This window comes from Pseudorca crassidens, chromosome 5 (assembly GCF_039906515.1).
Source record: "Pseudorca crassidens isolate mPseCra1 chromosome 5, mPseCra1.hap1, whole genome shotgun sequence".
Classification (NCBI taxonomy): Eukaryota; Metazoa; Chordata; class Mammalia; order Artiodactyla; family Delphinidae; genus Pseudorca; species Pseudorca crassidens.
The window spans coordinates 61,606,248-61,622,652 of NC_090300.1; the positions used below are offsets into that span (position 1 = coordinate 61,606,248).

At 39.2% G+C, this 16,405-nt stretch overlaps 1 protein-coding gene and 1 pseudogene across 2 annotated transcripts in view; both read left to right on the top strand.

Moving 5' to 3' along the window:
• KCNMB2 (potassium calcium-activated channel subfamily M regulatory beta subunit 2) overlaps window positions 1–16,405 on the top strand; it is a 245,792-nt gene that overhangs the window by 103,826 nt on the left and 125,561 nt on the right. The window lies entirely within an intron of this gene.
• LOC137224268 (nucleolar protein 56 pseudogene) lies at window positions 7,938–8,530 on the top strand (annotated as a pseudogene).

Consider the following 16,405-nt stretch of genomic DNA (forward strand, 5'->3'; position numbering starts at 1 on the left):
TGAGAGAAACCTCAACACAGGGGAGGGTGTAGCACCCCCCTGCACCGCAGAGACCAAGAGAGACTATATTAGAAGGGTAAGAGAAGCAGCTACACATTGACTGAATTGTTCCTCCCCCAGGCCAGCACAGCACCACATGGAGAGATCCCCCCTGAGCCTCTGCTTCCTCCAGTGGGAAAAGAGAACCCAGGGGGACAACCAGCATTGGGGTCACTTTGTGGGAGCCCCTACTCTGATTTTACACCATAGGGATTGCAAAGAATCTTCAGGCTCAATCTCTGGGAATCTGACTGTGACGGAGAAGTGGGGAGGGGCTTGCAACAAACAACACAGGGATCTTGGCAGACTGAGTTCACACCTGCAGTGCCCAAGTAGTGATCCCAATCAGTGACTCTGCTCATCTGCAGAACCAAATCCGGGGCACACTCTGACCCGGGAACTTGGCAGGATGCTGATCTGCCTTATTCAGATCCTCAAATGAGGAGTTTTGCCAGCCCTAGAGCCTGGTTTGCTCATGTCCAGGCAAAGAAGCTGAGACACAGCCCCATCCACTGTGGAGAATGTCTTCTGGCCCCTTATGACCAGAAGGGCTGGTGGCAAGTCCTAGAAGCTGTGTGGCCCAGTGGTGCTCCAGCCAGCAGGTGGTCAGGCAGAGCTGACTGCCTCCAGAGCAAAGCCAGTACCAAGCGTGGAGGGTTCACATGCTATGCACAGGATTAATTCATAGCCAAGGCTTAATGTAGCTCCTGGAAACTTTCCCAACCAAAGAGCCTATTGGAAACGGAGAGCAGCCGAGCAGCCCCTCCCCTTCGTGCCCTGGCAGAGGAGCTGAGATATAGTCCCACTGCTGTGAAGAATGTCTTCAGGCCCCATCTGACCAGAAGGGCTGGTGGCAACTCCCAGAAGCTGTGCAGCCAAGTGGTTTTCAAGACAAGAGAAAGGCAGGAAAGCTTATAGTTTGCAAAGAAAAGCCAGTGGCCCTGTTCAACCAGGGAACCTGGGGTGTGGGTCAGCTTGAGTTAAGACAACAAAGAGCTTTACAGGCTTTAGAGTTGTTTCCCTACTGTGCCCAGGCAGGGAATTTGTAGCCCCACTCATTGCTGAGTACAGCCTTCAGCCTGTTTGACCAGGGACCCTAACCAGAACACACAGGAAACTGTGTAGCACATTCAACAGCCCTACATACAGTGGCACTTGAACAGAGAGCACAGTCCATGGCTTCCCCATCTACAGAGCAAAATCAGTGGCCTCACCTGACCGGGAATTCAGTGCACATTCAGGTCTAATTTGGTTCCCCAAACAATGAGCTGTACAGGACCTGGGTCCTGTCCTGCTGCCCTGCCAGGGCAGGGAAGCTAATTCATACCCCAACTGCTACCGAATATGGTACCCAGTCCCAGCCATCTATTAGAGCCTGACCAGAGAATCCAGACAGCTGCAGAGCCCATTGTCCATCCTGACTTGGGTAGGGAACCAAGCCAGCAATCCTATCCAACTCCTCTCAGCCAGAGGCACACTCCCCTCATCCCTGTCCTCAGAGTTCAAACAGTTGCCTCCCCTCAAAATAGACCATAATAGCAGGTCCCACCTGCCCAAGGACATTACCAACAGACACACACAGTAACCCAAACTGAACTGACTGGTGAAGAACTGTCTCTGCCAAAGCAAATGTGCAAAGTCTGGAAGAGGAGCCCGATTTATCAAATGCACAGATACTAATGTAAGGAATTAAGGATCACAAAAAATCAGGTAAATATGACACCACCAAAGAAACTAATAAAGCTCTACTAACTGACCCTAAAGAAATGATCTATGAACTGTTAGACAAAAAATTTAGAATAATCCTCTTAAGGAAGTTTAGTAAATTACAATAAAACACAGACAACTAAATGAAATCAGGAAAACAATGCATGAACAAAATGAAAGTTTGACAAGAAAAGAGCAACCATCAAAAACAAACAAAACAAAAACAAAAAAAACAGAAATCCTGGAGTTGAAAAATACAATAACTGAACTGAAGAATTTAATAGAGGGTTTCAAAAGTAGATATGAAAATGTAAAAGAAAGAATCAGTGACCTGGAGGATAGGAATTAGAAATTACTCAAAGGAGCAAAAAGAAAAAAGAGTGAAAAAGAGTAAAGGAAGACTATGGGAATTACGGGTCACAATGCAAAGAAACAAGATTCACATTATGGGAATTCCAGAAGGAAAAGAGAAAGAGAAAGGAACAGGAAGTATATTTAAAACAATAATGGCTGAAAACTTCCCAAACCTGGAGAGAGAAATGGACATCCAGATACGCAAGACCCAAAAGATCACAAATAGGCTGAACCCAAATAAGACTACATTGAGACACATTATAATTAAATTGTCAAAAGTCAAGGACAAAATAAGAATTTTAGGAGCAGCCAGAGAAAAGAGAGAAGTTACATAAAAGGGAACCCCCATACAACTATCAGAGAATTCTCAACAGAAATTTTTCAGTCCACGAAAGAATTAAATGGCATAATCAAAATATTGAAAGAAAATAACTGTCAACCAAGAATTCCATACCCAGTGAAGCTGTCCTTCAGAAAGGATGCAGGAATAAAAACTTTCCCAAGCAAACAAAGGCTGAGGGAGCTCATTACCACCAGACCTACATTACAAGGAATGCTAAATGGAGTTCTTTGAAAGAAAGTAAAAGAACACTAATTAATATTATAAAAACATAAAAAGGTAACATAAATCTCACTGGCAAGGGTAAGTATATAGTCATAGTTAGATTCTGCAATATAGTAATAGTGGTGTATAATTCACTTACAAATCTAGTTTAAAAGTTAAAAAAAAAGAACATAGCAGAAGTAATCATAACTGTAATAATATGTTATTAGTTACATAATATTTTTTTAAAACATGTAAATTATAACAGCAATTAGCTAAAATGTGAGGGGGAGGAGAAGGAAAAGTTTACAAATTCTACTGAAGTTAAGTCGTTATCAGTTTAAAATAGTGTTTTATAAGTTTAAGATATTTTATGTAAGCCTCATGGTAACCACAAGGGAAAATCCTGTAGTAATTACAAGAAGAACACAGTAAAGAAGTCGAAGCATACTGATACCAAAAGACATCAAAACACACGCAAAAAAGACAGCAGGATAAGGAACAAAGAGCAATGAATCTATACAACAACCAGAACAATTAACAAAATGGCAATAGTAAATCCTTACCTATCAATAATTACTTTAAATGGATAATGGATTAAATTCTCCAATTACAAAACATAGAATGACTGGATGTGTATTAAAACCAGATCCAACAATACACTGCCCACAGGAGAGTCATTTTAGCCTTAAAGATATTCATAGACTGAGAGTGAAGGGATGGAAAAAGACCTTTCAAGCAAATGGTAATCAAAAAAAAAAAAAAAAAAACAGCAGGGGTAGCTATACTTATATCAGACAAAATATACTCTAAACTAAAACTGATGTAAAAAAAAGACAAAGAAGGTCATTATATAATGATAAAGGGTCAATATATCAAGAATATATAACAATTATAAATATTTATGCACCCAACAGCAGAGCATCTAAATATATTAAGGCAAAAACAGAGCTAAAAGGAGAAAAAAACAATAATACAATAATGGTTGAGAACTTTAACACACCATTCTCAACAATAGATAGATCATCTAACAGAGAATCAAAAAGGAAACAGCAGATCTGAACCACACTATAGACCAATGGACCTAACAGACACACAGAGAACACTTTATCCAACAACAGGAGAAACATTCTTCTCAAGCACACATGAAACATTTTCTAAGATAGATTATATGTTAGGCCACAGAATAAGTCTTAGCAAATTCAAGAAGACTGAAATCATACCAAATATCTTCTCTGACCACAATGGCACGAAACTAGAAATCCACAACAAGAAGAAAACTAGAAATTTCACAAACATGTGGAAATTAACAACACTCTCCTAAACAACCAGTGGATCAAAGAAGAAATTAAAAGAGAAATAAAAAGTTTTTTGAGACAAATGAAAATGGAAATACAGCATGCCAAAACATATGGGATGCAGCAAAAGCAATCTTAAGAGGGAAATTCACAGCAATAAGTGCCTATATTAAGAAGCAAGAAAAATCCGAAATAAACAACCTAACTCTATGCCTTAAGGAACTGGAAAAATAAGAACAAACTGAGCCCAAAATTAGCAATAGAAAGTAACTAATAAAGATTAGAGCAGAAATAAATGAAATAGAGAACAGAAAAACAATACAAAAGACAGTCTCTTCAATAAATAGTGCTGGGATAATTGGATATTCACATATGAAAGAATGAAACTGTATCTATATCTTATAGCACTCACAAAAAGTAACTCAAAATGCATTCAAGACTTAAGTGTAAGACCTGAAACCATGAAACTTCTAGAAGAAAACATAGGAATAAATTTCCTTGACATAGGTCTTGGTAGTGATTTTTTGGATATGACACCTAAAGGACAAGCAACAAAATTGAAAATAAGCAAGTGGGACTACATCAAACTAAAAAGCTTCTGCACAACAAAAGAAACCAAATACAAAATGAAAAAAATCCCGGAATGGGAAAAAATATTTGAAAACCAAATACCTGATAAGGAGTTAATATTCAAAATATATAATAAACTGACACAATTCAAGAGCAAATAATAATAACAACCCAATTAAAAATGGGTATGGGATCTGAAGAGACATGTCTTCAAAGAAGATATACAAAAGGCCAACAGGTACATGAAAAGATGCTCAATATCACTAGTCATTAGGAAATACAAATTAAAAGCACAATGAGATATCACCTCACACCTGTTAGAATGTCTATCATCAAAAAGGCAAGAATTAACAAACTCTGCTGTGGATATGGAGAAAAGGGAATGCTTGTGCACTGTTAGTGGGATTGTAAATTGGTGCAGTCACTATGGAATACAGTATGGAGGATCTTCAAAAAATTAAAAATAGAATTACCATATGATTCAGCAATTCCACTTCTGGGAATATATCCAAAGGAAACAAAAACACTAACTTGAAGAGATACCTGCACCCCATGTTCATAGCAGCATTATTTACAATAGCCAAGACATGGAAACAACCTATGTATTAATTGATGGATGAATGGATAAAGAAATTATTCAGCCATAAAAGACAAGGAAATCCTACCATTTACAACAACGTGGATGGACCCTGAAGCCATTATACTAAGTGAAATAAGTCAGACAGAGAAAGATAAATACTGTATGATCTCATTTATATGTGAGATCTACGAAACAAAAACAAAAAACAATCCAAACTCATAGAGAAAGGGATCAGACTTGTGGTTACCAGTGGCAGAGGGTTGGGGGAGGGAGAATTGCAGGAAGGTGGTCAAAAGATACAAACCGCCAGTTATAAGGTAAATAAGTACTAGGGATGTAGTGTATAACATGATGACTATAGCTAACACTGATGTATGATAGATAGGAAAGTTGTTGCAAGTAAATTCTAAGTGTTATCACAAAGAGAATTTTTTTTCTTTTTTCTTTCTTCTTTTCTTTTTTATTGTATCTATATGAGAAGATGGATATTTGCTGAACCTACTGTGATGTATGTCAATTATTCACAGTATATATATACATCAAACCAACATGCTGTATGCCTTAAACATACATAGTGATGTATGTCAATTATTTCTCAATAAAACTGAGGCCAAAAAAAGAAAATAATAATGTGTGCAAAATGCTTAGTAAAGCAGCTGACAATGGTGGGCACTCAATTAAATCACCATTATTTTTATTATTATGGACATTCCCTATCACTGTAATAAGACTTCTGTCTTGGGTTCTGAACTTTTACCACCAGGGCCCTTTCCCAAGAAGGACAGCGTAGAACCAGGGAACAGCTACCCACTTGACTCTGAGTGTAATGAAAGCTTGTAAATTCTAGCAGCCAAGTCTCTCACAGCTGACAAAACTCTCTCTTCTTGGCCAACACAGTAGTAATAGTTTCTTAGTCCATTCAAGCTACTATAACAAAATATCATAGACTGGGTGGCTTATAAACAACAAAAAGTTATTTCCCTCAGTTGGAGAGGCTGGCAGTCTGAGATCAGGGTGCCAGCATGGTCAAGGGAGGGCCCTCTTCCGGGCTGCAGACTTGTTGTGTCCTCACATGGCAGAAGGGTCTAGGGAAATCTCCACAGCCTCTTTGATAAGGGCATTAATCCCAATCTTTTTTTTTTATTTTTAATGTAAACTTTAATTGTTATGTCACATTATTTAAAAATTACTCAAAATGAATTACAGAAATAAATGTGAAATCTGAAACTATAAAACTTCTAAAAGAAATCATAGGGAAAAGTTAGAGACCTTGAGTTTGGCAAAGTTTTTTAAACTATACTATAAAAAACAAAATAAATAGACCATTAAATTTGGTTCATTCAAATAAAAACAAATTGTTCTTCAAATATTGTTGTTCTCAAAAGAAAGGCAAGGGTTAGATTGAGACAAAACATTTGCAGAAGCTATACTGGACAAAGGATTTGTATCCAGAGTATAAAAAGAACTTTACAAGTTTATAAGAATGCAAATAACCAGATCTAAAAGTAACAAGCTATTTAAACAGATATTTCAAAAAACGAAGACGTACAGATGACAAATAAGCACAGATAAAGATGCTCAACCTCTTTAGTCTTCAGGTAAATGTAAATTAAAAACACCATAAGATACCAACACACTCTCACTAAAATGACTAAAATTAAAAAGACTGACCATATTAAATGTTTTTGAGGATGTGGAACAAGTAGAACTTTGATACACTACTTGTGGGAATGTAAAATACAGCTATTCAGGGAATAATCTTAACAGTTTCTTAAAAAGTTTCATGTATATCTGCTATTCCATTGTTAAGTATTTACTCAAGAGAAATGAAAGCACATCCCTGACCAAAGAATTGCACATGAATGCTCATAGACACTTTTTGTAATATACAAAAACTGGAAACAAACTAAATGTCCAACAACAGATAAAAACCAAATTTATGTATATCCATGAAATGGAATACTATTCAACAAGAAAAATGTATGCATAACGAACACAAACAATAACTTGATGGACCGCAAAATGATTGTGAGTGAAAATAGCCACACTAAAAAGATTACATTCAGTAAGATTTCACTTACATAACATTTGAGAATTTTATAGAGCTAATCTATAGTGACAGAAAGGATGTCACTGGTGTCAGGCTTAGGCAATGGATGGACTAATCCCAAGCTTAAGGGTAGAGCCCTCATGACCTAACCACCTCCCAAATGCCCCACTTTCTGATATCATCACCTTAGGGATTAGATTTCAACATATGAACTTGGGGGGTGGGGACACATAGACCATACCACAGTTATTATCTACTCTGTAGCAGGTTAAGTGTTAAGTATCTTTCTTACATAATCACTAATTCTCTAATAGAAGCCATGAGCTGGTTCGATGAATCCCATTTTACAGATGAGCAAACCGAGGCTCAGAGAGGTTAAAATGATTGCTCAGGGCCACAGAGGTAGTAACTGGCAGGGCCAAGACTCCAAAACCTGCTCACTTGTCATTAGGCCCTGTTGCCTCCTATATATAGTGCCTGACCCAGCATCTTGCACTCCCTATACTGAGGCCTCCATGAGATCCATTATAATAACCTGATTCCTCAGACAGATCCTTCCATCTCCCTCTAACAGCATTACATTGTCCCCCCGAGGTATCATGAACTTACAGAGCTCTATATCAGGGGTTAGCCATCTTTTTCTATAAAGAACCAGACACTAAATATTTTAAGCTTTGTGGGCTATACAGCCTCTGTTGCAACCACTCTACTCTGCTTCTATAGTGTACAAGCAGACACTGCTTGTGGCTATCCTTCTATAAGACTGGAGAGATTCCATGAAAGAATCTGGATGTCATGAAGGAGGCAATGTTTCAGGCAGAGGAAGCAGCTGCTGAGATTACTAGGAAGCTGGAGAAACAGGAGAAGAAACACTTGAAGAAGGAAAAGAAACAGCTGGCTGCAACTGCCCTGGCTTCTTCAGAAAACAACAGTAGTACTCTGGAGGAATGTGAGGAGACAGATGAAAAGACCCAAAAAGAAGCAGCAGCAGAAGCCCCAGGAGGCTCTTCAGGAGAATGGAAAACCCATCTGTCTCCTTCTCCAAACCCAAGAAAAAGAAAGCTTTTTCCAAGGAGGATCTGGTTAGTAAGTGATATTGAACAGACAGCTGGCAGTGGAAGTCTTCCCAAGAGGAAGAATCCTTCCCCAAAGAGGAACCAGTTAGTGACCCTGAAGAGTCAGGAAACAAGAGTGTCTCCAAGAAAAAGAGGAAATCCTCTTCCAAGGAGGAGCCACTCAGCAGAGGACCTGAAGAGGCTGCTGCCAGCAAGAGCAGCAGCTCCAAGAAAAAAAAAAAAGGCTCCAAAAGCTGTCCCAGGAAAATCAGAATGGACATGTCCCTAGTGGGGCATAATTTGCTGAGATATTTCCCAACCCATCCCCTATAGCGCAACAAAAATAAAAACAAATCCACAAGAAAAAAAAAAAGTAACTTGGTCTTCCAGCATATCAGGTAGGTATTACTGTGTATAACACCACCCCAAAATATAGTGGTTTAAAAACAGTAATTATTTGTTCCTAGTTCTTTGGGTCAGTGATTTGGGCTGGGCTCCGCTGAGATGGTTCACCTCTGCCCCGTGCAGTGTTGGCTGGGCTCACTTATATATATATCTAGGAGGGCTAGGACAGCAGGGCCTCTCTCCATGTGGTCCATGTGGTCTCTCATCTTCAAGGAGGCTAGCCCAGACTTCTTCACTTAGTAACGAGAGGGTTCTCAGTGAGCAGCCACAAAGGCAAGCCTCAATGAGTAAGCAGTCTTCAAACCTTTTTTTATGTCACATTGCTGATGTTCCAAGTCTAGGGTCAATATGGGATAGAACTCAACAAGGCTATGCACACAAGAGGCATGATTCCTTGAGAGTCATTACTGTAATACGTTAGCTTACACGTATAAATGAGTGTTCTGTGTGAATCTAAGACATTGTAAATTCAGATCCCATGCTCTTAATCACCCCACCACACTTGCCTTCAAGAAAATTCCCCCTAATATTTTCTAGATGATGTCAGTTGCTTTATTAATTCTTAAGCTGCCACCTCCTGAAACATGAAGACATTGCTGATCTCATCTCCAAATGACTTCCTTCTGACTTAGAGCTACCATGAACCTCACTGTAAGTTTCACAAAGTACAAATTAAAGACTGATTATTTTTCACTCCTTAAGTCATTCATATTATTAGAAAGTGAATTTAACATAATTGCTCTCTAGGGACCTAGCTCATACCAAAAGTGGCATCAGTGAATTGAAAGACAACAGTATTACCTCACTTGGTATAACACTTTAACTGTCAACACAGAACTTTCAGAGAGAAAGTACATTTGGGCTTTCCCTATGGGCATCTGGGAATGCTAGCAGTATGGGAGGAGGGTCAAGTTTGGAAAGCCACTCCGAAGATAGGGTATGGAGAACTTCGTATGTCACACTGAGGAGTTGGGGAACTTTAATGGGAGTAAAGAATGGATGACATAATCAGATTGGTATTTTAGGAAGATCTCTCAGACAACAGAGGGAAGGATGGATTCAAGTGAGCAGAGACAAGCAAGGAGACCGACTGAGAGGCTTTTACAGTAGTCTGGATGAACGCCTGTAAAAACCCAAGTCCAAGTGACAGAGGGGATTGCTCTGATGTCAGACAATCCAGCCATATACTCCTGTTTGCTGAAGGATGTGTTTTTTTTCCCTTTCATCAAGAATGGCTGAATAATAGAATCATGGCAGTGAGGTGGAGAGGTAGAATACAAAGATCGGTCTGTTTGCTGTTAACTATCAGGGATCCTCTGTACCCAGAGGATTAAGAAAGGACTCCCCATACCCTGAAATTTATGTCCTCCACTGCCCTTAATATAAATCTCCCACAGTTAAAAGAAAAAAAAGAAAGAAAGAAATTGCATCGTCATGTAAACAATAGTGGTATCCTTCTTGGAGAAAATAATGGAAGAAAATTAATGTAGCATTAGATTAAGCTCTATTAGTATAATTATACAATGGCTGTCCTAAAGAGATATGTCACGCAGACGATCTTTATTGTCACAAAGGACAATCTACACAAAAGAACAAAGGAAATAATTTTAATAAAACATTTTGCCCTGAGCAAGAAATGTGCTTCATGTATCATACATGAGAAAGGATAGTTTGATACAAAATGGAACTGTGACCTTGCCTATAAGAGTCCTCATTACTTAATGCCACTGAAAGTAAATTAATGGACTCCCAAAAGGTGTAAAATTCATTCTGCTTTGTGGCAATTGTCTGCTGACAGAGGAGTTTAAGAGGGATATTTTCATGTGATTATTTAAACAAAGAGCTTCAAGGAATTCTCAGCAACCTTTCAAGTTTCACCTAAGGGCATTATAAAAGGACTCATCTGAGAGGGAAGACCCACCTTTGAAAGAGTTTATTAACAAGAGAAGATGGATTCATATGCCACCTGCAAATTCAGCAATTTGTGCTTTCAAATATAGCTAGAGCTATTTTATTTTAGATTTCTCTAATCAAATTCAACATTTGTTTAAAAAAAAAAAAGCTGAGCTGTGAGCTGGCAACCCAGGAAGTGAATTGATTCCTTTAAAGTTTTGATCTGTACTTCATCAAGTCTGAACACCTTGTGTGACATTAAAGATCTTTATTATATATGTCTCCTTATCTTGTTTCCTGTCAGTCAAAACCACATACTCATATAGCTGCCTATCTTATCTTTACAAGCCACTTTACAGTTTATAAATTATAAATGTAAAGCTGCCTTTACATCTCATTAGATGTTCTCAATGACCTTGAGGTTAGGCAGAACAAATATTGGTATTATCATTTGACTATGAGCAATTTTAGCTTCAAAGTATCTAAATGACTTGCTTAGTATCAGGAACTTAATCTGATTGCTAGCAATAGAGCAGCAAACCAGACAGGCAAAGTTCTTGCCCTCAGGGAGTTTGGCTTCTAGAGTGAGAGTACATATAAATAAATACATAAAAATGTAATATAATGTCAGAAGAATAATAAATAGCAAGACTGTGACCACATGAGTCATCTATCTCAGATCTGAGCTGTCCTGGCACAATTTCTAGTATGACTCCAGCTAATCCCACTGCCCAGGGGGCAGCTGTGTAGACCTCTACATTTTAGCCCTACTTGTCTATTCAACGTCAGTGTTCATGTGTCCTCAGGGAGCTGTAGACCAGGGAAGTAGATGTCACTGTTCCAGAAGGATTACTTAAAATGTGGCTTGTGGACACTAGAGAATGGTAATTACGAGGCACCGGCGTGGTTCACTGAGAACAAGTCAGACAAGCCAGATCCACAGTACTTGCATTTGCAACAAGGTCATGGAAGGGGTAAGTGGAGATGAAACTAGAGACATACTGTGTCTGCATTGTAAGACCCCCACCAAAGTCTTACAGGAATTTTTCTTAGGAATCAGGTTGACCATAAACATGTAAATGAAAATTTCATGGAGACCTTTAGTGAAATAAACATGTAAATGAAACATTTTTGCAGAGAAATGTGGCCTGCATGGCAACATAGTTAGGTGGATTTAAAATTAGCTAAGTAAACCTACCTAAAAGTCATGGTCCTTTGCTCAACTCACAGGAGGGCTGCACAAGAGAAGGCTTCACTCCTTGATCATAGTCAGTATTCTCAGCAATTATTTAAATGAGAATGTCAACATAAATCACATGAAAAAAGGCTGTCAGGGAAAGCTTATGTATCAATACAAGTTGAAATAGTGTATTCTTTCATAATGTAATAATAATCAGAATCTTATTTCACTGCTAAGTGGAGACTGTCACTCAGTTCCAAAACATGTTCCAAAACACCAGGAGGAAGGTACTGTGAGGAATGCTGAGGCAAGGCATAACCCCTGCCCTCCTGTGAGCACCCACTGCTGTCCACTGCTATCCCCACTACCACCCTGTCATGGGCTGAATTGTGTCCTCCCCAAAATTTATATGCTGAAGTTCTAACCCCCCAGTACCTCAGAATGTGACTGTATTTGAAAACAGGATCTTTAAAGAGATAATTACACTAAAATAAGGTCATTTGGGTGGGCCCTAATCCAATCTGACTGGCATCCCTGTAATATGAGGAAATTAGGGCACAGACACACACAGAGGGAAGATGTGAAGACACTTAGAAGATGACTATCTACAAGACAAGGAGAGAGACCTTAAAAGAAAAAGCCCTGCCAACACCTTGATTTCAGGCTTCTAGCTTCCAGAATTGTAAGAAAGTAAATTTCTCATAATTGTTTAAGCCACCCCATCTGTGGTACTTCGTTATGGCAGCTCTGGAAAACTAGATACAAACCTCTGTCAGAACCTCTACCATTCCAGGCCTCTGCCCCCAAAGCCTCACTCCTGAATATCAACTTTCCTGCCCAAACTTCCGTTCCTCTCCCTTCCCCAGTGTTTCTGCTCCCCCAGGCTGACAGAGCAGTAGCCTCCTGGGAAATAATTACTGTGAGGATTATCAAGAAAGAAGGGTCCTCTTTTGCCCCTGGGAGCTTTTAAGGAAGCAAAGAATATATCTGCTTTCGTATAAAATCAGTATTACACAATATTACAATATTAGTCATGCTGGGGTCAGCTGACTTATAAACAACCATAACATAACCCATTTAGAAAACAAAGGTCTTCCTTTGAATTTGCAAACGCAGTTGTCTATTCGTTCACTCAATGTGTATTTACTAAGCCCTTGCTCTGCACCAAGCCCTCTGCTAGTCCTTTTCACATTTATCGTGTCACAGAAGGAAGTGTGAAGGCATGTCAAGAGGAAATGGGAAGTTGTTGTTCAGAGGGTCAAAGGCACAGAAGAGTCCACAGCGTCTTCAAAGAAGAGAAAGAGGTTTGCCACAGCTGGAGTAAAATGTGTATTGGATACAGGAGCAGGAGATGAAGTCTAGAGATAGATAGGGGTGGTGTATAAGAGTTTTTTCTGCCACACTAAGGGGTTTTGGAGCCCATTCTGCGCATAATGGAGAATCAATAGACGTTTTTAAAGGAACACAAGATGTGATTATCTTTAAAATTATAACCCTGGAAGAAGTGAGGTGAGATGGGGGTAGGGAAGGAGAAGTGTCAGGGGGCTAAGTTCACAAGTTCTTTAGAGACCTGAAATAATGAATCTCATTACTATGAGGTCCTAAAGTTACGAATCTGTGCATTGATCTAATAGAATTGTTCAAGTGTGTGCACATGAACCACAACTCCTACATACATATGTGTGGACATTTTGTACACTTATGACCTGACCCAAACTTAATTCAATTCATCAGCACTAAAAATAAAGCTATTATTGCTTTTAATAACTTACTGCAATTGTCCATGCCTTCTATTCTTCAATAGCAAGTGATTATAACATTAAACAGTTTATATATTATGTGATTTTTTTCAATGCTTAAGACTTTATAAAATGGCACATTTCCGTTACCAAATCACAGGGGCAGAAGGTTCATTTTTCCTTAGTAATGAAGCTCTCCTCTCAAGAGGCCCAATTCATAAAAAGACATTTACATAGCTTAGTGGGTTTTTTCTCTTTCTCCTGATTTTCATGTGAGGAAAGGAGGAATAGGGGAGGAATCTAAATCAAACAGAAAATTAAAGTCAAGGCAAAAATAAAATGAAAATCCTTAATGACTGGTGTAGTGAATTGGGTGGGTGGTGTCGTAGGAAAAAAGGAAATCACACAGGCTTGTAGGAAAAACCTCTTTCAAACAAAAAAGGAAAATGGATGGGCACGTGACCCACAGGGGACTTCAGACTGCTTCTTATTTTATAAAGCAGCTGCCACCTTTTGTTGCGCTCCTAAAATAGCTGCATGTTGTTAACAGAAGACAACAGATAAGGGAAGTGTATCATAGCAGCTTTCCTCAATGAAAATAATTAACCTTCAACAAAGAAAAAAGAGAGGAGAGGAGGGAAGGAGGGGGAAGAGCGTGGAGGTTGTGAAGGTAATAACAAAGAACATTAAAAGAGGAATCCTAGTTCAAGCCAGGGATGTCATGGGCGACTGCAGTGACCATGCGGGGTGGAGTTTAGTCATGGGGACAGTATTGTAATTCAACAAATGTAGCTGAGCCCTCACTGTGTGCAAAATTCTACACAATTCAGAGATGAATGAGAGGCAATTCCTGCCTTCCAGGGTCTCATCATTGAGGATGAGTGATTATGCAAGAATATTAACACCTATAATACAAGACAGGATATGAGATACATTATGAGACATAAAATCATAGGTCTCTGGGAGTCAGCGGTAAAAAAAGAAACACTTGGGTGATTTGGAAAAGCATCATGGAAGGGGTCATGCATGAGTCCTTTCCTACTTAGAGGATGAGTAGGATTTTAATACAGAAGATGAAGGGGATGAGCAGTAGAGGGAGGCAATATCCCAAGCAGAGGGTAAAGGATGAAGAGGCAGCAAACCACAGAGATAAGGGCAAGAAAGCAGTACAACCAAGAAAAGTTTTATTTGTAGGTGGCCAGAGTAGATTTTTGCTGATTTTTTAGATTAGAAAAAAAAAATTGTTAATTTGAGGAAGAATGAAGCTAGCTTTCCCACTGGAAAGTTAAGTATGAAATGGGCATCCACCCTCCTCCATCCCCACACACGGAGCCAGAAGCATCACTATTGCCAATACACACTAATCTGGCAAAGAAAAAGAAAATAAATCTCCAAGAGATTCTCAAAGCAGCCTTTAAACTCCTTCTCCCTCCCCTCGGAATTCTCAAGGGCAGAGTAATTCTCTGTTGGTGGGGAAAAGGGCTGTGCTGTGCACGGTAGGATGTCTAACAGCACCCCTGGGCTCTACACACTGCATATCAACACTAGTGGTGACAGTCAAAGAACTTCCAGAAGGGAGCGGGGACTAAAGAAGTGAGTGACATTAAATAAAATAAAGGAAAATTTTTAAACTAGAAGATTCCTTAGAGGTATAATGATAACAACAACAACTAACATTTTTAGTGGTACATGCCAGTGTTCTAAAGTCTTTATTGTATTGATGTTAGGTGGATTTAAAATTAGCTGAATAAACCTACCAAGATTGTGGCCCATTGTTCAACTCATGGGAGGGATATACAAAAAGGTCTCAAACCTTATAAAGTAAATAAAATTATTATCCCCATTTTACAGGTGATGAAATTGAGAACCAATGCCATATAGTTCTTAAGTTTTAAATCCAAGATTTGAACCAGATCATCTGACTTCTAGCCAAAAAGTTTAATCTCTCTGCTGTATTGCTTCCACTGTAAAGTAGCTAATTTGCTGATCCTGTTAAGTAGGAAGCTGAGGCTTGGGGAGGTGATGTGATTTGCCAAAGGTCACCCACTTGGTGGTAACTGCTCTGTGGCTAAAATCTAGGTCTTCTGACTCATTCTTCCTGAAAGAGTGCTCAAGGTGCTCAAGGAATGTGCACAAAGGAGATTGCTTCCTTGTCCTGGGAGACCTGCGTGTAGGAGAGGTTGGAGAGAGTATAACAGGTAACAATGGAATAGAAAGCATTTTCAGATTCAATCTGATGCCCATATTAAAAGAATTGACTCCTGGAAGTGCACACACACACACACACACACACACACACACACACGCAAACAAACAGCCTACAAGGAAACAGAGCACATGGCTGATGTTTGTTTGAACCTGTAGAGATCTAAAGAGATCTAGCAGAGTCAAAATGCCCGTATTGTTTCTCAAAAACATTTAAGCCTACTGAAAGAAAACTCTGTGATTACAGTTTCCAATTCAGAGTAACCCCACTAAAATTCCATAAAATATAAGAAGCATTTTCAGTTGCTTTGAGGGTTGACATAGATGTTATGACTCTCCCTTAATTGTGCAACCTTGTGGCATTTAGAAAGAGAAAGAGGGTCTGATTATACCACCACTGCCCAACCTCTAGAGAGGCGAGCTGCCCACACCTGACAGGTGCTCCCATCTGCTAGGCAGAGAAAATGAATGGTCCAGACTCATTATCTCAGCCCTCAGTGTCTCAGAGCAGCAAGCTCTGAGCTTAGGGAGAAAATATAGAATACAGACTGAAAGTGAAATTGATGACCCACAGCACAGTTTTCTGGTCAATCAAAAAATGCAGGGCTTAACGAGGAGCAGAAAAAGGCTACACTGCATGAGAAACTGTATGTTTTAGTCCACTTCACCCTGTTCTGTGTCTGTCCTTGTTTCCCTGAAAACCAAGAGCCTAGGAACAGTTATGTGTACCTTTGTGAAACAGTAGCTTCTGTGCTTATAAATGAGCATTTATCATATCTGCGTGCT